Source organism: Glycine soja, chromosome 8 (assembly GCF_004193775.1).
Source record: "Glycine soja cultivar W05 chromosome 8, ASM419377v2, whole genome shotgun sequence".
Classification (NCBI taxonomy): Eukaryota; Viridiplantae; Streptophyta; class Magnoliopsida; order Fabales; family Fabaceae; genus Glycine; species Glycine soja.
Window position 1 is genome coordinate 48,082,744 of NC_041009.1, and position 23,137 is coordinate 48,105,880.

A 23,137-nucleotide genomic window follows, 5' to 3' on the forward strand; every position below is an offset into this window, starting at 1 on the left:
GGCTCGGGTCACATATCAAATCGGATATGCATCTAACCCGGTGCCATGTAATCAACCCAACACTGAACCAGTAAGAACTGGGAAACTCTGTCTAGTCGGATACACTCAATTTCCCAGTTGTACTCTCTCACTTTGCAAATTATAAAACATATTTATTTGAAAAATTAATGAATATTTTGGACTGGTAATTGCACAATAATGCTATTCCGAGACTTTGTTTAAAGAACGAACACAGTTGCAATTGCATGACATCTATTGTCATATTAATGAAAAGCTCCTTACCACATAATAAAATAAACACGGAAACATTTTTTTTATTTTCTAAATAACTATTTATTAGCAGCTTGATCCTTTACCCAATCCTTTATGACATGCATATTTAATGAAATTTTTATCAGAATAAAATAAGGGACTGGGAGAATGTCAATGTTATAAGGGTGCAAAGCTCCAAATATTAAAATTTAAAAATATAACCTAAAGGTGAAAATATTTGTTATAAATGACTCAGGTTGATAAGGAGTACTCAGACAGATAACTGAATCATTTTAATAATTTACCCTGCTTTAAACGACAGCAATGGACATGCCTAAACTCTCTGAAATTCTTCTTCAGATATTCCTGCAACTTAGGGACATCCTGTCTCCAAAAAATATCCCAGAGAGCACCATCTGAAGCATCCCCCCCAAACAACAAATCACCTTGATTTACTTTTACTTTGTCAACCTCTATGAGCTCTGATCCATATGAAATACCATCCTCATTAGCAATGGCAACCTCATTACTACCAGACGGTTGATGAAACTGATCAACTTCTTTCCCATCACATAATCCACCTTCTTGTTCCATGACTTCAACACTAGTTTGCCTGTCCAAAGCATTTATTGTAGAAGATGAATTATATTAAGCATGTCAACATTAGTTTCTCCATCCTGATCATCACCAAGTAGCTCCCTTTTCTCTTGCTCGAGATGCTTTTGCTTCAACTTCTCAATGACAGTAAGTTGATCAGAATCCAGTTTCACTTCAGCAATATGAGTCAACGCATTTACCTAAAACAGCAAAATTATTAAAAAAAAAATGCTTCAATTCCTTCATTGATAAGCATGCACTCAGGGCCACATACAGCAAAATATACAAAACACTAACCAATGTTTGATCAGGAAAATCTATGCAACTGACATAAGTATATATACGCAAATTAAAGCCTTCTCTAAGCCAAAGGCATCATTCATTTCAAGTCCTTAACCATACTAATGTGATGATTCTACTATCATAACAAGAGTAGTTTTTCTAATTATCAATCAATCATTATAACAACCAGGGAAATAACTCGTCAAATATAGAATCAAATGAGAGTTTATGAATTGAAGACAATGCACAGAACTTAAAAACTGACATGGAATTGAAGCCACAAACTACTCATAAGAAACAGAACAGAGAAATGCAATGGCTTATCAAAGACAACACTTTATACATCCTACAAACTATACACCATCCAATATGAAATCTATTTAAAAAGTTCAAATAATTTAGAAGAAATCCTTGAAAATAACAGCCCAGGAAAGAAATAAGCAAATAGAGCATACTGCATCAGACATATCACAATGGAGCTTAGTCACTGAATCACCACGTCCAAGCTCCTGAGGAAATCCATAAGCAATATATGTTTTTGGCCCCAGGTCTGGCTTTAGAGAACCATTAGGCAACTTCACAGCAAGGTTAAGAGAACCTTTGTGAGGATCAGTATATTCCTTGAAGGGTAAGGAAGATATGAACTCAGCACAATGACGAGGCAATTGTTCCTCAAATAAATTAGAAGGAGGCCAATCTTTTAATTTCAATATCTGTGGCCAAGCAAGCCAATCCCTACGACCATTTGTATAGCCAGTAAAAAGTTGGTGGATATTAATTTCCCCCTGCATTTAACCAATACCTCAAAAGAGAAATGCAGAAATCAGCAGCAACTGAATAAACAAGTCCAGTAAAGAATTACTAAATCAGTAAAATAAAGCAGATATGATTTACTCTAGTCTGATTACTAAACAGAAAAACAGAATGAGTACAAATCGAAAATAACATTTTCAACAAACTAAAGAAAATAAAAAGTACATTTTACCCAACATCAGCTAGATGCTGCAAGTCTAAGAACTAGACAAACATACCAAAGGATGCAAGGGCAACAAGAAAGGTCTGGGCAGGCAAAGCAAAAACAGCAAAATGGGGCAGGGACAAGAAACAGCCAAACATTGAGATAAAATTTTCTAAGATGATAAGATAAGGAGCAAAACCTAGGACTAAGAAGATGAATATGATGATGATGGTAGCAGGATAAATTGATCACACTAGCCATATTTCTTGAGAATGATGGAGAGACAGCATAAAGCATGAAACAAGGGCTTAAAATTTGAGACTGATATAAAAACTACACTCAGAAAAATGATTTCTAATTATCACCCTAATGTGCGTTTTGTTTACCAACATTCCACCTTAGGCCGGTATCTCTTTATGACCCAGATAGCAGAACATCTACAAACTGTTTCTTAAAGTGGAACCATCCACCAAAAAATTGTAATTTTTCAGTACTTCACAAAATATTTCAAGGACATTCTGTTCTGATGACTCTATGGAATTCAATAACTGACAATATTAAATGCACTGAAATAACTCTCAAGTCTCAATCCAGAAAAGGTGGAGTTACTGAATTCAGGAAACATGTAGGAAATTCAACAACATAAAAATTGCTAATATTAAATAATTCTCCAAATGCCATAACTGCAGTGGTTCCAGTTAAAATAAGTACCAACATCAAACAATTAAACATAATCTTCATGAGAATGAAGGTGAAGAATGAAATTTGTGTAAAAAGCTCTCCATGGTCAATAAAGTTAAAGATTGGGAAATTAAGCAAACCTCAGTCCAATCTAAGCAATCAATTGTTTTCTCCGCCAAATGTTGGCCATGCTTGGTATTAGTTACATGACGTAATGCACGCCACATGACAAGCGGTTCCCAGCTTAAACCAGATGTACATTCAAGCACATTGCTGACAATGACAGGCTCCCCCTTTTCCCAATGCCACTGAAAATGCCTTAAATCCTTGTACTGAGGATCTACAGCTTTAGAACAGAATAAATAGTTGTCAGTCAAATCTTCCCAAGAAGCAGCCTTCCTCATATTACTATAGCTAACATCTGTGTTTCTATCAAGCTTCAAACATGAACAGAAGTTGTCTGCAGTCTTAACTACATTTTGAAGCTTGTATGCTTGCGCTAGTTCTTTTGCTTTACACACTAACTCAGACAAAATGTTGACCCAATATGCTTCTCAGTTCAAGAAAACCATGGTTACATTCATCATTGACTTTTGGACAAGGAATTCAGGGAAGTAACAACTAGTTGCAAGTAAAACTTACATATTCTTAGGAAAGAAATGAGTTTGTACCCTTGGAATAGATCTATCTTCTACCAAATTGAGATTTTTGAGAGCAGCTCTAGTGCATTTGGATTTACATGTGTCAATCGTAGACCAGACATGACACATAACCCACACCGTAGGAAATAACATCAAGCATAAATACACGAGGGAGTTCATGTTTTTATTTTTTCAGAACCCAAGAAGATAAGGATCCTCTAGATTATAGAAAACAAAGAGAAAGGCCCAACCAAACCATAATGAAAGATTCCCTTTTTTCATTCACAAAGGTGTAAAAACTGATACAAAAAAGAATTGACCATTTAACTTTAAATATTCCAAATTACATGAAAAATGATAGAAGCAGGGAATGATGGTAAATAAAACAACAAAAGCAGAAAAGATATCAAAAAGGCATGTCAGGCACCTGGTCTAGAGAATCTTGAAGCGAATAATGGGCTTCTTGAAAAGTAGAGAAGGAAAATTCATCCCATGCAAGGGTCATTGACAGAATGGAAACACTTTCCAGCTCATCTAACTCAATCTGGGAGCGGCAAAAGAATTAGTATTTAAAGTTATTAAAGTAATGGCAATAAGATTGTTGAACCTTTACCTGAGGTATGGAAAACCAAAAAGAACCTTTCTTTCTGGTGACTCACATTATCATCCAAATTGACAGAGTGATTTAGAGTCGGCGTCGTTCTTGGATACATAAATGAGAGGAAAGACCGAGGAGGAGTGGGGTTGGGAGCAAAACAAAGTGAAGGTCTTAGGACAGTAGGGGAAGAAGGGGAAGGAGAATTCAAGATTTGGAGAGCCTCCTTCAGTTTCTCAAGTCCCTCCTCCAATGTCAATGCACCGCCAAATTCACTGCTAATGGATATAAAAGAAAACTCTCACTCTCTATATATAAAAGAAAACCGCCAAAGCACATTATAGTATTGATATTCTAACGGTCAAATTCACCGCTAACGGATATAAAACCAAAATATTAAAAATAAGATTGAACATTATATTATTGATATTGGTAAGAATAGGAGATTATTACATTTACCTTTTATTCACTATCTATATATATAAAAAAGAAAATTATCAACATAATTATAAAATTGAACATCTTATATTATTGACATTAGGTAAAAATAAAGGAAAAAGAGTCTACTTATGAACTTTTTTATCAATTAGGGATAAATAAAAAATATTCAATTTTTCAATTGGGGATATATTTTTAAAAAATTGCTCAAAATGGGGTAAGTCGAAACAGGTGTTAGGACTTCTGACTCAGAAGTAATAACACCGGCTACGACTTGTTATTTTTTAAAAAAAAAATTTTAACTGAAGTCGTAAAAATATGTACGGCTTCAGTGCAAATGTTATTTTTTTTACGACTTTTAAAGTCATTTTTTTAAAACAGAAGTCATATTTTGTTTTACAACTTTAAAAATTGGTAAAACTATTTTTTTTTCTTTTTGTTAAATTTTTTAAATGTTTTTTTTACTATTTGTAGACATGTTTTTGTTATGTTAACCTATTTTTTTTTCTTTTCCTAAATCTGTTTTTTCTTTTAAATTTAATATTTTTTACATTTTTATTTTTATTTTAAATAAAAAAAGTTAAAAAATATATTTAAATATATGATAAATAATATTAAGTTGATTTTATTAGTATATTTTTTGTGATTTTATTTTATATGTTATTAATTTATTTTAATGTTTTATTATTTAAAACATGTTATATATATTTTTAATATAGTTTACTTTAAATTTTTTTTATTTAAAGTTTAAATAATCTATCAATAAAAATTAAAAATAGCATAATTAATACATTAATATAAAACACACAATACAAATAAAACGCATAATTGCTTGGTTCACCATGTTCATCAAAATCATGTTGTTGCTCGTCATCACTGAAGTCGCTAACATTATCTCTTATTATGGGTTGTTCAATAGTCATCTGTAAAAGAATTATTGATTAGTAAGGAATCATTGGATTCTATGTAACGTAAAAAAAACATTTTTAAATATCTTTTTCGTGTGTGTAACACTAAAAAAATTATGTCAGTATGACTTTAAGAAACACGTCAAAATCAGAGAACCAATTAATTGTTTGGATGCAACATATGCACCGAGGTGAGAATGAACCCTCCTTTTATAAATTTCACGCGAGTGAACAGTGTTTATTGAACCGTTGATGCTACAACTAAACACTAATATTCTAACACACAAAATAATAATTTAAAAAAATTAATTTAACATGTATAATAATTTATGTAACTAATTCGTAAATTAATAATAACTAAGCACTATTATTCTAAAACATAAAATAATAATTTAATAAAAAAATTAATTTTCCATGTATAATAATTTATCTAACTAAGCGGTAAATTAATAATAACTAAACACTATTGTTCTAAAACATAAAATAATAATTTAAGAAAATTAATTTATCATGTATAATAATTTATCTACCTAAACTGTAAATTAATAATAACTAAACACTATTATTCTAAAACACAAAATAATAATTTACCAAAATTAATTTAACACTAAACCATAAATTAATAATAACTAAGTGATATTAAAAATGCAAAACTAATTAATTATTTTCAGCAAAGAAAAACAAGCTTTAGAACATGCCATTAGTTCACTTGTGCAGCAAAGAAAACAAGAAAAAGCGCGCATCCTTGAAAATAGCATGCGTAGTGTATTGTTCATGCAGCAAAGAAAAACAAGCTTTAGATCAGTAGTGTATTGTTCACTCACGTTAATGCAATGCATTGTTCACTCACATTACAACACTTAAATAGCAGAAAACAACCGTTAAGGGAATAACTTTAGAACAATAATGCTGAAAACAAGCTTCATAGGCTCCAATAATTTACACCCGTGAAGGTTGCACATGCATGAATAGAATAAAAGTAGTCATGAAGCATGCTTATACGGTCATTTATGGTGAAATGATTTATGATAGCATGGAATCTTGCCAGAAATAAAGTAGTCAAATTTAACTTATGCTGTAAACATGATTTATGATAGCATGGACCAACTTGCTTTAAGTTGTTCAATTTTTTAAATGCTTTTTTATTATTTGTAGACATATTTTTGTTATGTTAACCTTTTTTTTTTCTTTTCGTAAATATGTTTTTTCTTTTAAATTTAATATTTTTTACAATTTTTTTTTTATTTTAAATAAAAAAAGTTAAAAATATATTTAAATATATAATAAATAATATTAAGTTGATTTTATTAGTATATTTTTTGTGATTTTATTTGATATGTTATTATTTTATTTTAATGTTTTATTATTTAAAACATGTTATATATATTCTGAATATAGTTTACTTTAAATGTTTCTTATTTAAAGTTTAAATAATCTATCAATAAAAATTAAAAATAACATAATTAATATATTAATATAAAACGCACAATACAAATGAAAGAAAAACATAAAAATTACAAGTTATTTTAGTCATGTACTTGTTTTTATGGACAGTTAGTCCGATTATGTCCTTCACTTCTAGATAATGAGCTTTTCTTAGGCCTATTTGGAATTGGTTCATCCATCTCATTATGTATTCGAGTAGTGGTCGGCTTGCCTGATGTCAATCGTCGTTTCGAAGGATCAGACATAAAATACGAATCTAAATATTGTGGCCATGTGTCTTCACTTCCAAGGGAATGAAAATGATGTTGATAAACTTTGAAAATGTTTTCCAACTTGTATACAGGGTCAACAAAGTCATCATAATTTAAATTGCAAAAAACACACGCTGCAATTGCATGCAAGCAAGGTAGTCGAAGTGCTTGAAATTGTCCGCAATCACACGACCATTCATTCAATTTGACAGTGCATGCCATTGCTCGTCGATCAAGTCGCGTATTTGCAATTTCTTGAACCTCAAACTCCCCTGTTTCTCGAACATACATGCGAACATAATGCGAGGTAGCAATGTGTTGATTTTCTTGCATCATGACATATACGTCTTTGCAGTACCTATGCCCCGCCTTTATCATATTCATGATTTTGATGCCGTTAGTAACAAATGAATCATTTATTTTATTAAATGTTTCATTGACTAAGGCAGCAATAGGTAATGCTCGGGCTCCTTTCAAAACAGAATTCATACATTTAGCAAGGTTGGTAGTCATATGGTCATACTGTTTTCCTTTATCATACGCTTGAGTCCATTTACTCTTAGGAATTTGATCCAACTAATCTGCTGCTTGTGGAAACTTTGCTCGCATAGCGAGCAACTTAGCCTCAAATCGTAGTTTCCTCATCTCATACCATGTGCGAAAAGATAGAAAAATGAGTAATAAATAGTAAACATGTAATAAAGCAAGAATATGATGCATGAAATAGGAAGAAACATACCCATATTGATTACTTGTTTTTTTAAGTCAACATTTTTAAACTGTTTGTTGAAATTTGATGCAATGTGGCGAATGCAATACACAGACGAAACATCTGGTTCATTCCAACCAACACGTTCAGATTGTAAAGCTGCTAGCAAACTGGTTCCCCTGTCTGATATAATACATAAATTTGGTTGCGGAGTAACATATCTTCGCAAATAATGCAAGAACCACATCCAAGCTTCTCTAGTCTCGCTCTCAACAACTGTAAAATCAAGTGAAAAATTGTTCCTACTACAATCTTGTCCGATGGGAGTTAACAAAGTACCATGGTATTTGCCAGTTAAAAATGTCCCATCTAATTGCACAAGTGGCTTGCAATATTTGAAGCCTTCAATGCATGGATTAAAGTTGTGTGTTTAGGGTTTGGGGTTTAGGGCTTGGGGTTTAGGATTTAGGGTTTAGTGATACTTGTGGTAAAGTTGTGTGTTAGGATTTAGGATACAATGAGAAGGATATTTGGACTATTAATGAGTTAGTTAATTAAAGGGTTTTATTAGATATAAATAGGGAAGAAGGATATGAAATATTCTCTTCTATTTTCTGTTCTTTTCTTATATTTAGTAAAATTCTTTCTTTTCTTCATCATTTCAATTTTGTTCCTAACATTGTGAGGCTAGACTGATTAATCTGGAAAGCAATGTAGCTAGGCTCATGTCTCTAGGAAAGTCATTGGGCTAGATTATATCTAATCTTATAGTGCATGATTTGAACCAAAGAAGGCGGATCTGAGTAGTTGAGGTTATGAGTCAACAAGAAGAGAGAGAAAATGAATCAATGTGTCTTTCTCAAACTCCACCCATGTAGACTACAAGCGCTAGCCAAAAAAATAAATGAGAAATTGAATCCATGATTATATGCCTATATTTGCAATCACCTTTTTCTCCTTGTTGTCTAAAGTCACCTAACACCTTTGAGATGAAGGTGGATTAAATGAGCCATGCCACATTCGTTTCAAACTATGTAAATGGATACTTGATAGTGAGGACCAAAAAGGTAAAGAATTGCAACTATAGGCACCAAAATGAGATGTTTTAAACTATACGGACTAAAAGGGAAAGTTATTACAACTATAGGAAACAAATGGGTAATTTCAATGTTTTCAAATAATGAGGTTAGCTCCATCTTTCAGGTTTTTCTGATCATCTTGATATGTGACTGATATTATCGTCTTTACTTTTTTGATCAATTTGTTTGCATTTGAACTAAACTCTATGTATTTGACTATTTGGATTTGGATTAGTACTTGGTATCTTTACTCATTCCAAGATATTTTTCTGGGTATTACTTGATTTTACTCGGCAAATAAATGATGACGATGGGTACAAAATTATTGTTTTTCAATGTTGTTCAGTTTTCTTTCATAATACAACAACAACAACAACAACAACAACAACAAGAATAATAATAATAGGACTCTCCGCTTGCAAATAGGACTCTCTGCTTCCCACAAGGGATAGTGGAAGACTTACTGATCAAGGTCAGAAAATTCATTTTCCCTGTGGACTTTATGATTCTGGATATAGAGGAGAATGAAGTCACACCAATTATTTTGGGAAAACTCTTCCTCAACACAATACGAACATTGATTGATGTCAAGGAAGGGAAATTGACTTGGTGGCTAGGTGATGAGGAAGAAGTATTTAAGGTATTTGGTACTGCAACAAACTCATTTTCTCCTCATTCCTGCAATTTTGTGCAGGCCACTAACAAGATAAAAGTCATTTTCTCCTCAAATACCCATAAACCCTAATTAGTCAAGTAACCCTAATTTGTCAAATACCCCTAAACCCTAATTGGCCAAGTAACACTAAACCCTAATTAACTCAACTACACATAAACCCTCATTAGTCAAATACCCCTAAATCCGAATTCGTCAAGTAACCCTAAACCCTTATTTGTCAAATACCCCTAAACCCAATTAGTCAAGCAACCCTATCTTTTCAAATAACCCTAAACCCTAATTGGTCATGTAACACTAAACCCTAATAAGTCAAGTACAATAAACCATAATTAGTCAAATACCACTAAAAGCTTATTTGTAAAGAAACCCTGAACCCTACTTTGTCAAATACCCATTAAAACTCAATCAGTCAAGTAATCCTAAACCCTTATCTTTGAAATACCCCTAAACCATAAATAGCAAAGTAACCCTAAAGTCTAATTTGTCAAATAACCATAAATACCCCTAAACCATAACTAGCAAAGTAACCCTAAAGTCTAATTTGTCAAATAACCATAAACCCTAATTAGTTAAGTAACACAAAACCCTAATTAGTCAAGTACACATAAATCTGAAATAGTCAAACACACATAAACCCCAATTTCTCAAGTAACCCTAAACATCTAATTTTTCAAATACCCCTAAATCCTACTTAGTCAAGTAACCTAATTAGTCAAGTACCCCTAAACCCTTATTAGTCAAATATCCTTATTTCCTACTTTGTCAAATACCCCTAAACCTTAACTACTCAAGTACCCATAAACCGTAATTAGTCAAATACCGCTAAATCCTAATTTGTCAAGTAACCAAAAAACCTTATTTGTAAAATACCCCTAAATTATAATTAGTCAAGTAACCCTAATTTGTCATATAACCCTAAACTCTAATTAGTCAAGTAACTCTAATTTGTCAAATAATCCTAAACGCTAATTGGTCAAGTAACACTAAACCCTAATTACTCAACTACACATAAACCCTCGTTACTCAAATACCCCTAAAACCTAAACACTAAGTTGTCAAATACCCGTAAACTCTAATTAGTGAAGTATCCGTAAACCCTAAGTTTTTAAAATAGTCATAAACCCTAATTGGTCAATGAACACAAAACCCTAATTAGTCAAGTACAAATCACCCTAATTAGTGAAATACCCATAAACCCAAATTTGTCAAATACCCTTAAACCCCAACTAGTCAACTAGACCTAAACCTTGATTAGTCAATACTTCTAAACCCTAATTAAGGGATCTCAACTCATCTAATATCTTATACAAGGGGTCCTTAGGAGTAAAACCCTCACCATTAACACTAGATGAAGAATGAAGACTCATGTTGGTTCCTAAGTTATGGTTCTTTCTTGTTGGGGGTTTGAAAACAAAAGGTAAAAGAAACTATGATTGAAACTAGCCAAAATAAACACTAAAAGAGGTGTGAAAGATAAGGTAAAAACTAATTGGTAAAAGGCAAGCTACCTAGGCGGTTTTACAATGGAGAGTAAAGGAAATAAGCTATGAAAGTAAGCAAGAAATTAAAGTGCAAGAAATGCAAACTAGGCGGATCCTAAGAGTGTTTGGATGATCTTATTTAAGGTTCCCAACAAAACACTCACTATCCTAAGGAAAATTGCCTAAAATTATTACACACAAATGGAAGTAGGGTGACCTATTGGAGGCTCCCAACTTACTTCCAATGAAAGGCCTTTTTGTTACAAAATTTGAAAGCAAAGCAAATTGTCAATTACAAAATTACAAAAAAAGTCCTCAATTGTGGTGGCTATTCTATCTTTGATGTTTCACTCAATTTGGAGTGCTTCTTAGTCCAATAGCTCTTAAGGTGGTTGACCCCTTGCTTCTTGACTCAAATTCTTCAAGGTATGACATCAATCCTCCTTTCCAATTCCCTATATGACAAATCACAAGCAAGGAAACAAAGAGACAAACAATAAGAAAAGACAAGCTACCTAGGCGGTTTGACAATGGAGAGTAAAGGAAATAAGCTATGAAAGTAAGCAAGAAATGAAAATGCAAGAAATGCAAACTAGGCGGATCCTAAGAGTGTTTGGATGATCTTATTTAAGGTTCCCAACAAAACACTCACTATCCTAAGGAAAATTGCCTAAAATTATTACACACAAATGGAAGTAGGGTGACCTATTGGAGGCTCCCAACTTACTTCCAATGAAAGGCCTTTTTGTTACAAAATTTGAAAGCAAAGAAATTGTCAATTACAAAATTACAAAAAAAAAGTCCTCAATTGTGGTGGCTATTCTATCTTTGATGTTTCACTCAATTTGGAGTGCTTCTTAGTCCAATAGCTCTTAAGGTGGTTGAGCCCTTGCTTCTTGACTCAAATTCTTCAAGGTATGACATCAATCCTCCTTTCCAATTCCCAATATGACAAATCACAAGCAAGAAAAAAGAGACAAACAATAAGCAAAGACAAGCTACCTAGGCGGTTTGACAATGGAGAGTAAAGAAATAAGCTATGAAAGTAAGCAAGAAATTAAAGTGCAAGAAATGCAAACTAGGCGGATCCTAAGAGTGTTTGGATGATCTTATTTAAGGTTCCCAACAAAACACTCACTATCCTAAGGAAAAATTGCCTAAAATTATTACACACAAATGGAAGTAGGGTGACCTATTGGAGGCTCCCAACTTACTTCCAATGAAAGGCCATTTTGTTACAAAATTTGAAAGCAAAGCAAACAGTCAATTACAAAAAAAAAGTCCTCAATTGTGGTGGCTATTCTATCTTTGATGTTTCACTCAATTTGGAGTGCTTTTTAGTCCAATAGCTCTTAAGGTGGTTGACCCCTTGCTTCTTGACTCAAATTCTTCAAGGTATGACATCAATCCTCCTTTCCAATTCCCTATATGACAAATCACAAGCAAGGAAACAAAGAGACAAACAATAAGCAAAGACAAGCTACCTAGGCGGTTTGACAATGGAGAGTAAAGCAAATAAGCTATGAAAGTAAGCAAGAAAATGCAAATGCAAACTAGGCGGATCCTAAGAGTGTTTGGATGATCTTATTTAAGGTTCCCAACAAAACACTCACTATCCTAAGGGAAAATTGCCTAAAATTATTACACACAAATGGAAGTAGGGTGACCTATTGGAGGCTCCCAACTTACTTCCAATGAAAGGCCATTTTGTTACAAAATTTGAAAGCAAAGCAAATTGTCAATTACAAAAAAAAAAAGTCCTCAATTGTGGTGGCTATTCTATCTTTGATGTTTCACTCAATTTGGAGTGCTTCTTAGTCCAATAGCTCTTAAGGTGGTTGACCCCTTGCTTCTTGACTCAAATTCTTCAAGGTATGACATCAATCCTCCTTTCCAATTCCCTATATGACAAATCACAAGCAAGGAAACAAAGAGACAAACAATAAGCAAAGACAAGCTACCTAGGCGGTTTGACAATGGAGAGTAAAGAAATAAGCTATGAAAGTAAGCAAGAAAATGCAAGAAATGCAAACTAGGCGGATCCTAAGAGTGTTTGGATGATCTTATTTAAGGTTCCCAACAAAACACTCACTATCCTAAGGGAAAATTGCCTAAAATTATTACACACAAATGGAAGTAGGGTGACCTATTGGAGGCTCCCAACTTACTTCCAATGAAAGGCCTTTTTGTTACAAAATTTGAAAGCAAAGCAAATTGTCAATTACAAAATTACAAAAAAAAAGTCCTCAATTGTGGTGGCTATTCTATCTTTGATGTTTCACTCAATTTGGAGTGCTTCTTAGTCCAATAGCTCTTAAGGTGGTTGACCCCTTGCTTCTTGACTCAAATTCTTCAAGGTATGACATCAATCCTCCTTTCCAATTCCCTATATGACAAATCACAAGTAAGGAAAAAAGAGACAAACAATAAGCAAAGACAAGCTACCTAGGCGGTTTGACAATGGAGAGTAAAGCAAATAAGCTATGAAAGTAAGCAAGAAATAAAAGGGCAAGAAATGCAAACTAGGCGGATCCTAAGAGTGTTTGGATGATCTTATTTAAGGTTCCCAACAAAACACTCACTATCCTAAGGGAAAATTGCCTAAAATTATTACACACAAATGGAAGTAGGGTGACCTATTGGAGGCTCCCAACTTACTTCCAATGAAAGGCCTTTTTGTTACAAAATTTGAAAGCAAAGCAAATTGTCAATTACAAAATTACAAAAAAAAAGTCCTCAATTGTGGTGGCTATTCTATCTTTGATGTTTCACTCAATTTGGAGTGCTTCTTAGTCCAATAGCTCTTAAGGTGGTTGACCCCTTGCTTCTTGACTCAAATTCTTCAAGGTATGACATCAATCCTCCTTTCCAATTCCCTATATGACAAATCACAAGCAAGGAAACAAAGAGACAAACAATAAGCAAAGACAAGCTACCTAGGCGGTTTGACAATGGAGAGTAAAGAAATAAGCTATGAAAGTAAGCAAGAAATAAAAGTGCAAGAAATGCAAACTAGGCGGATCCTAAGAGTGTTTGGATGATCTTATTTAAGGTTCCCAACAAAACACTCACTATCCTAAGGGAAAATTGCCTAAAATTATTACACACAAATGGAAGTAGGGTGACCTATTGGAGGCTCCCAACTTACTTCCAATGAAAGGCCTTTTTGTTACAAAATTTGAAAGCAAAGCAAATTGTCAATTACAAAATTACAAAAAAAAAGTCCTCAATTGTGGTGGCTATTCTATCTTTGATGTTTCACTCAATTTGGAGTGCTTCTTAGTCCAATAGCTCTTAAGGTGGTTGACCCCTTGCTTCTTGACTCAAATTCTTCAAGGTATGACATCAATCCTCCTTTCCAATTCCCTATATGACAAATCACAAGCAAGGAAACAAAGAACAAACAATAAGCAAAGACAAGCTACCTAGGCGGTTTGACAATGGAGAGTAAAGAAAATAAGCTATGAAAGTAAGCAAGAAATTAAAGTGCAAGAAATGCAAACTAGGCGGATCCTAAGAGTGTTTGGATGATCTTATTTAAGGTTCCCAACAAAACACTCACTATCCTAAGGAAAATTGCCTAAAATTATTACACACAAATGGAAGTAGGGTGACCTATTGGAGGCTCCCAACTTACTTCCAATGAAAGGCCATTTTGTTACAAAATTTGAAAGCAAAGCAAATTGTCAATTACAAAAAAAAAGTCCTCAATTGTGGTGGCTATTCTATCTTTGATGTTTCACTCAATTTGGAGTGCTTCTTAGTCCAATAGCTCTTAAGGTGGTTGACCCCTTGCTTCTTGACTCAAATTCTTCAAGGTATGACATCAATCCTCCTTTCCAATTCCCTATATGACAAATCACAAGCAAGGAAACAAAGAGACAAACAATAAGCAAAGACAAGCTACCTAGGCGGTTTGACAATGGAGAGTAAAGCAAATAAGCTATGAAAGTAAGCAAGAAATGCAAACTAGGCGGATCCTAAGAGTGTTTGGATGATCTTATTTAAGGTTCCCAACAAAACACTCACTATCCTAAGGGAAAATTGCCTAAAATTATTACACACAAATGGAAGTAGGGTGACCTATTGGAGGCTCCCAACTTACTTCCAATGAAAGGCCATTTTGTTACAAAATTTGAAAGCAAAGCAAATTGTCAATTACAAAAAAAAAGTCCTCAATTGTGGTGGCTATTCTATCTTTGATGTTTCACTCAATTTGGAGTGCTTCTTAGTCCAATAGCTCTTAATGGTTCGGTATGACATCCCCCAATATGCTAGCCTACCTAGGCGGTTTGACAATGGAGAGTAAAGCAAATAAGCTATGAAAGTATGCAAGAAATGCAAACTAGGCGGATCCTAAGAGTGTTTGGATGATCTTATTTAAGGTTCCCAACAAAACACTCACTATCCTAAGGGAAAGTTGCCTAAAATTATTACACACAAATGGAAGTAGGGTGACCTATTGGAGGCTCCCAACTTACTTCCAATGAAAGGCATTTTTGTTACAAAATTTGAAAGCAAAGGAAATTGTCAATTACAAAATTACAAAAAAAAAGTCCTCAATTGTGGTGGCTATTCTATCTTTGATGTTTCACTCAATTTGGAGTGCTTCTTAGTCCAATAGCTCTTAAGGTGGTTGCTTCTTGACTCAATTCTTCAAGTATGACATCTCCTTTCCATTCCTATATGAAAATCACAAGCAAGGAAACAAAGACAACAATAAGAAAGACAAGCTACCTAGGCGGTTTGACAATGGAGAGTAAAGAAATAAGCTATGAAAGTAAGCAAGAAATAAATGCAAGAAATGCAAACTAGGCGGATCCTAAGAGTGTTTGGATGATCTTATTTAAGGTTCCCAACAAAACACTCACTATCCTAAGGGAAAATTGCCTAAAATTATTACACACAAATGGAAGTAGGGTGACCTATTGGAGGCTCCCAACTTACTTCCAATGAAAGGCCTTTTTGTTACAAAATTTGAAAGCAAAGCAAATTGTCAATTACAAAAAAAAAGTCCTCAATTGTGGTGGCTATTCTATCTTTGATGTTTCACTCAATTTGGAGTGCTTCTTAGTCCAATAGCTCTTAAGGTGGTTGACCCCTTGCTTCTTGACTCAAATTCTTCAAGGTATGACATCAATCCTCCTTTCCAATTCCCTATATGACAAATCACAAGCAAGGAAACAAAGAGACAAACAATAAGCAAAGACAAGCTACCTAGGCGGTTTGACAATGGAGAGTAAAGGAAATAAGCTATGAAAGTAAGCAAGAAATTAAAGTGCAAGAAATGCAAACTAGGCGGATCCTAAGAGTGTTTGGATGATCTTATTTAAGGTTCCCAACAAAACACTCACTATCCTAAGGGAAAATTGCCTAAAATTATTACACACAAATGGAAGTAGGGTGACCTATTGGAGGCTCCCAACTTACTTCCAATGAAAGGCCTTTTGTTACAAAATTTGAAAGCAAAGCAAATTGTCAATTACAAAAAAAAAAAAGTCCTCAATTGTGGTGGCTATTCTATCTTTGATGTTTCACTCAATTTGGAGTGCTTCTTAGTCCAATAGCTCTTAAGGTGGTTGACCCCTTGCTTCTTGACTCAAATTCTTCAAGGTATGACATCAATCCTCCTTTCCAATTCCCTATATGACAAATCACAAGCAAGGAAACAAAGAGACAAACAATAAGCAAAGACAAGCTACCTAGGCGGTTTGACAATGGAGAGTAAAGGAAATAAGCTATGAAAGTAAGCAAGAAATTAAAGTGCAAGAAATGCAAACTAGGCGGATCCTAAGAGTGTTTGGATGATCTTATTTAAGGTTCCCAACAAAACACTCACTATCCTAAGGGAAAATTGCCTAAAATTATTACACACAAATGGAAGTAGGGTGACCTATTGGAGGCTCCCAACTTACTTCCAATGAAAGGCCTTTTTGTTACAAAATTTGAAAGCAAAGCAAATTGTCAATTACAAAATTACAAAAAAAAGTCCTCAATTGTGGTGGCTATTCTATCTTTGATGTTTCACTCAATTTGGAGTGCTTCTTAGTCCAATAGCTCTTAAGGTGGTTGACCCCTTGCTTCTTGACTCAAATTCTTCAAGGTATGACATCAATCCTCCTTTCCAATTCCCTATATGACAAATCACAAGCAAGGAAACAAAGAGACAAACAATAAGCAAAGACAAGCTACCTAGGCGGTTTGACAATGGAGAGTAAAGAAATAAGCTATGAAAGTAAGCAAGAAATTAAAGTGCAAGAAATGCAAACTAGGCGGATCCTAAGAGTGTTTGGATGATCTTATTTAAGGTTCCCAACAAAACACTCACTATCCTAAGGAAAATTGCCTAAAATTATTACACACAAATGGAAGTAGGGTGACCTATTGGAGGCTCCCAACTTACTTCCAATGAAAGGCCTTTTTGTTACAAAATTTGAAAGCAAAAGCAATTACAAATTACAAAAAAAAAGTCCTCAATTGTGGTGGCTATTCTATCTTTGATGTTTCACTCAATTTGGAGTGCTTCTTAGTCCAATAGCTCTTAAGGTGGTTGACCCCTTGCTTCTTGACTCAAATTCTTCAAGGTATGACATCAATCCTCCTTTCCAATTCCCTATATGACAAATCACAAGCAAGGAAACAAAGAGACAAACAATAAGCAAAGACAAGCTACCTAGGCGGTTTGACAATGGAGAGTAAAGCAAATAAGCTATGAAAGTAAGCAAGAAATGCAAACTAGGCGGATCCTAAGAGTGTTTGGATGATCTTATTTAAGGTTCCCAACAAAACACTCACTATCCTAAGGGAAAATTGCCTAAAATTATTACACACAAATGGAAGTAGGGTGACCTATTGGAGGCTCCCAACTTACTTCCAATGAAAGGCCTTTTTGTTACAAAATTTGAAAGCAAAGCAAATTGTCAATTACAAAAAAAAAAAGTCCTCAATTGTGGTGGCTATTCTATCTTTGATGTTTCACTCAATTTGGAGTGCTTCTTAGTCCAATAGCTCTTAAGGTGGTTGACCCCTTGCTTCTTGACTCAAATTCTTCAAGGTATGACATCAATCCTCCTTTCCAATTCCCTATATGACAAATCACAAGCAAGGAAACAAAGAGACAAACAATAAGCAAAGACAAGCTACCTAGGCGGTTTGACAATGGAGAGTAAAGAAATAAGCTATGAAAGTAAGCAAGAAATTAAAGTGCAAGAAATGCAAACTAGGCGGATCCTAAGAGTGTTTGGATGATCTTATTTAAGGTTCCCAACAAAACACTCACTATCCTAAGGGAAAATTGCCTAAAATTATTACACACAAATGGAAGTAGGGTGACCTATTGGAGGCTCCCAACTTACTTCCAATGAAAGGCCTTTTTGTTACAAAATTTGAAAGCAAAGCAAATTGTCAATTACAAAATTACAAAAAAAAGTCCTCAATTGTGGTGGCTATTCTATCTTTGATGTTTCACTCAATTTGGAGTGCTTCTTAGTCCAATAGCTCTTAAGGTGGTTGACCCCTTGCTTCTTGACTCAAATTCTTCAAGGTATGACATCAATCCTCCTTTCCAATTCCCTATATGACAAATCACAAGCAAGGAAACAAAGAGACAAACAATAAGCAAAGACAAGCTACCTAGGCGGTTTGACAATGGAGAGTAAAGAAATAAGCTATGAAAGTAAGCAAGAAATTAAAGTGCAAGAAATGCAAACTAGGCGGATCCTAAGAGTGTTTGGATGATCTTATTTAAGGTTCCCAACAAAACACTCACTATCCTAAGGGAAAATTGCCTAAAATTATTACACACAAATGGAAGTAGGGTGACCTATTGGAGGCTCCCAACTTACTTCCAATGAAAGGCCTTTTTGTTACAAAATTTGAAAGCAAAGCAAATTGTCAATTACAAAATTACAAAAAAAAGTCCTCAATTGTGGTGGCTATTCTATCTTTGATGTTTCACTCAATTTGGAGTGCTTCTTAGTCCAATAGCTCTTAAGGTGGTTGACCCCTTGCTTCTTGACTCAAATTCTTCAAGGTATGACATCAATCCTCCTTTCCAATTCCCTATATGACAAATCACAAGCAAGGAAACAAAGAGACAAACAATAAGCAAAGACAAGCTACCTAGGCGGTTTGACAATGGAGAGTAAAGCAAATAAGCTATGAAAGTAAGCAAGAAATGGAAACTAGGCGGATCCTAAGAGTGTTTGGATGATCTTATTTAAGGTTCCCAACAAAACACTCACTATCTTATGGGAAAATTGCCTAAAATTATTACACACAAATGGAAGTAGGGTGACCTATTGGAGGCTCCCAACTTACTTCCAATGAAAGGCCTTTTTGTTACAAAATTTGAAAGCAAAGTAAATTGTCAATTACAAAAAAAAAAGTCCTCAATTGTGGTGGCTATTCTATCTTTGATGTTTCACTCAATTTGGAGTGCTTCTTAGTCCAATAGCTCTTAAGGTGGTTGACCCCTTGCTTCTTGACTCAAATTCTTCAAGGTATGACATCAATCCTCCTTTCCAATTCCCTATATGACAAATCACAAGCAAGGAAACAAAGAGACAAACAATAAGCAAAGACAAGCTACCTAGGCGGTTTGACAATGGAGAGTAAAGCAAATAAGCTATGAAAGTAAGCAAGAAATAAAGGCAAGAAATGCAAACTAGGCGGATCCTAAGAGTGTTTGGATGATCTTATTTAAGGTTCCCAACAAAACACTCACTATCTTATGGGAAAATTGCCTAAAATTATTACACACAAATGGAAGTAGGGTGACCTATTGGAGGCTCCCAACTTACTTCCAATGAAAGGCCTTTTTGTTACAAAATTTGAAAGCAAAGTAAATTGTCAATTACAAAAAAAAAGTCCTCAATTGTGGTGGCTATTCTATCTTTGATGTTTCACTCAATTTGGAGTGCTTCTTAGTCCAATAGCTCTTAAGGTGGTTGACCCCTTGCTTCTTGACTCAAATTCTTCAAGGTATGACATCAATCCTCCTTTCCAATTTCCTATATGACAAATCACAAGCAAGGAAACAAAGAGACAAACAATAAGCAAAGACAAGCTACCTAGGCGGTTTGACAATGGAGAGTAAAGAAATAAGCTATGAAAGTAAGCAAGAAATAAGGCAAGAAATGCAAACTAGGCGGATCCTAAGAGTGTTTGGATGATCTTATTTAAGGTTCCCAACAAAACACTCACTATCCTAAGGGAAAATTGCCTAAAATTATTACACACAAATGGAAGTAGGGTGACCTATTGGAGGCTCCCAACTTACTTCCAATGAAAGGCCTTTTTGTTACAAAATTTGAAAGCAAAGCAAATTGTCAATTACAAAATTACAAAAAAAAGTCCTCAATTGTGGTGGCTATTCTATCTTTGATGTTTCACTCAATTTGGAGTGCTTCTTAGTCCAATAGCTCTTAAGGTGGTTGACCCCTTGCTTCTTGACTCAAATTCTTCAAGGTATGACATCAATCCTCCTTTCCAATTCCCTATATGACAAATCACAAGCGGAAAAAAGAGACAAACAATAAGCAAAGACAAGCTACCTAGGCGGTTTGACAATGGAGAGTAAAGCAAATAAGCTATGAAGTAGCAAGAAATAAAGGCAAGAAATGCAAACTAGGCGGATCTAAGAGTGTTTGGATGATCTTATTTAAGGTTCCCAACAAAACACTCACTATCCTAAGGGAAAATTGCCTAAAATTATTACACACAAATGGAAGTAGGGTGACCTATTGGAGGCTCCCAACTTACTTCCAATGAAAGGCCTTTTGTTACAAAATTTGAAAGCAAAGCAAATTGTCAATTACAAAAAAAAAAGTCCTCAATTGTGGTGGCTATTCTATCTTTGATGTTTCACTCAATTTGGAGTGCTTCTTAGTCCAATAGCTCTTAAGGTGGTTGACCCCTTGCTTCTTGACTCAAATTCTTCAAGGTATGACATCAATCCTCCTTTCCAATTCCCTATATGACAAATCACAAGCAAGGAAACAAAGAGACAAACAATAAGCAAAGACAAGCTACCTAGGCGGTTTGACAATGGAGAGTAAAGCAAATAAGCTATGAAAGTAAGCAAGAAATAAGGCAAGAAATGCAAACTAGGCGGATCCTAAGAGTGTTTGGATGATCTTATTTAAGGTTCCCAACAAAACACTCACTATCCTAAGGGAAAATTGCCTAAAATTATTACACACAAATGGAAGTAGGGTGACCTATTGGAGGCTCCCAACTTACTTCCAATGAAAGGCCTTTTTGTTACAAAATTTGAAAGCAAAGTAAATTGTCAATTACAAAAAAAAGTCCTCAATTGTGGTGGCTATTCTATCTTTGATGTTTCACTCAATTTGGAGTGCTTCTTAGTCCAATAGCTCTTAAGGTGGTTGACCCCTTGCTTCTTGACTCAAATTCTTCAAGGTATGACATCAATCCTCCTTTCCAATTACCTATATGACAAATCACAAGCAAGGAAACAAAGAGACAAACAATAAGCAAAGACAAGCTACCTAGGCGGTTTGACAATGGAGAGTAAAGCAAATAAGCTATGAAAGTAAGCAAGAAATGCAAACTAGGCGGATCCTAAGAGTGTTTGGATGATCTTCTTTAAGGTTCCCAACAAAACACTCACTATCCTAAGGGAAAATTGCCTAAAATTATTACACACAAATGGAAGTAGGGTGACCTATTGGAGGCTCCCAACTTACTTCCAACGAAAGGCCTTTTTGTTACAAAATTTGAAAGCAAAGCAAATTGTCAATTACAAAATTACAAAAAAAAAGTCCTCAATTGTGGTGGCTATTCTATCTTTGATGTTTCACTCAATTTGGAGTGCTTCTTAGTCCAATAGCTCTTAAGGTGGTTGACCCCTTGCTTCTTGACTCAAATTCTTCAAGGTATGACATCAATCCTCCTTTCCAATTCCCTATATGACAAATCACAAGTAAGGAAAAAAAGAGACAAACAATAAGCAAAGACAAGCTACCTAGGCGGTTTGACAATGGAGTGTAAAGCAAATAAGCTATGAACGTATGCAAGAAATAAAAGGGCAAGAAATGCAAACTAGGCGGATCTTAAGAGTGTTTGGATGATCTTATTTCAGGTTCCAACAAAACACTCACTATCCTAAGGGAAAATTGCCTAAAATTATTACACACAAATGGAAGTAGGGTGACCTATTGGAGGCTCCCAACTTACTTCCAATGAAAGGCCATTTTGTTACAAAATTTGAAACCAAAGCAAATTGTCAATTACAAAAAAAAAGTCCTCAATTGTGGTGGCTATTCTATCTTTGATGTTTCACTCAATTTGGAGTGCTTCTTAGTCCAATAGCTCTTAAGGTGGTTGACCCCTTGCTTCTTGACTCAAATTCTTCAAGGTATGACATCAATCCTCCTTTCCAATTCCCTATATGACAAATCACAAGCAAGGAAACAAAGAGACAAACAATAAGCAAAGACAAGCTACCTAGGCGGTTTGACAATGGAGAGTAAAGCAAATAAGCTATGAAAGTAAGCAAGAAATGCAAACTAGGCGGATCCTAAGAGTGTTTGGATGATCTTATTTAAGGTTCCCAACAAAACACTCACTATCCTAAGGGAAAATTGCCTAAAATTATTACACACAAATGGAAGTAGGGTGACCTATTGGAGGCTCCCAACTTACTTCCAATGAAAGGCCTTTTTGTTACAAAATTTGAAAGCAAAGCAAATTGTCAATTACAAAAAAAAAGTCCTCAATTGTGGTGGCTATTCTATCTTTGATGTTTCACTCAATTTGGAGTGCTTCTTAGTCCAATAGCTCTTAAGGTGGTTGACCCCTTGCTTCTTGACTCAAATTCTTCAAGGTATGACATCAATCCTCCTTTCCAATTCCCTATATGACAAATCACAAGTAAGGAAAAAAAGAGACAAACAATAAGCAAAGACAAGCTACCTAGGCGGTTTGACAATGGAGAGTAAAGCAAATAAGCTATGAAAGTAAGCAAGAAATAAAAGGGCAAGAAATGCAAACTAGGCGGATCTTAAGAGTGTTTGGATGATCTTATTTCAGGTTCCCAACAAAACACTCACTATCCTAAGGGAAAATTGCCTAAAATTATTACACACAAATGGAAGTAGGGTGACCTATTGGAGGCTCCC

The 23,137-nt window shown here is 34.6% G+C and overlaps 1 protein-coding gene across 6 annotated transcripts in view; it reads right to left on the reverse strand.

Annotated features, from left to right (window-relative positions):
• LOC114423857 (2-succinyl-5-enolpyruvyl-6-hydroxy-3-cyclohexene-1-carboxylate synthase-like) overlaps positions 1-23,137 on the reverse strand; it is a 65,257-nt gene that overhangs the window by 29,788 nt on the left and 12,332 nt on the right. For 2 of the 6 annotated variants that reach the window (XR_003668940.1, XR_003668939.1), the window contains exons 1-5: positions 4,025-4,276; positions 3,839-3,955; positions 2,911-3,116; positions 1,587-1,933; positions 558-1,049 (exon numbers count right to left, since the gene is read on the reverse strand). The exons of the other annotated variants lie outside the window; for them this stretch is intronic. The gene's annotated coding sequence lies outside the window, so the exon portion shown is untranslated. Of the gene's footprint in view, positions 1-557; positions 1,050-1,586; positions 1,934-2,910; positions 3,117-3,838; positions 3,956-4,024; positions 4,277-23,137 lie in introns of those variants that run through there. 6 annotated transcript variants of the gene reach the window in all.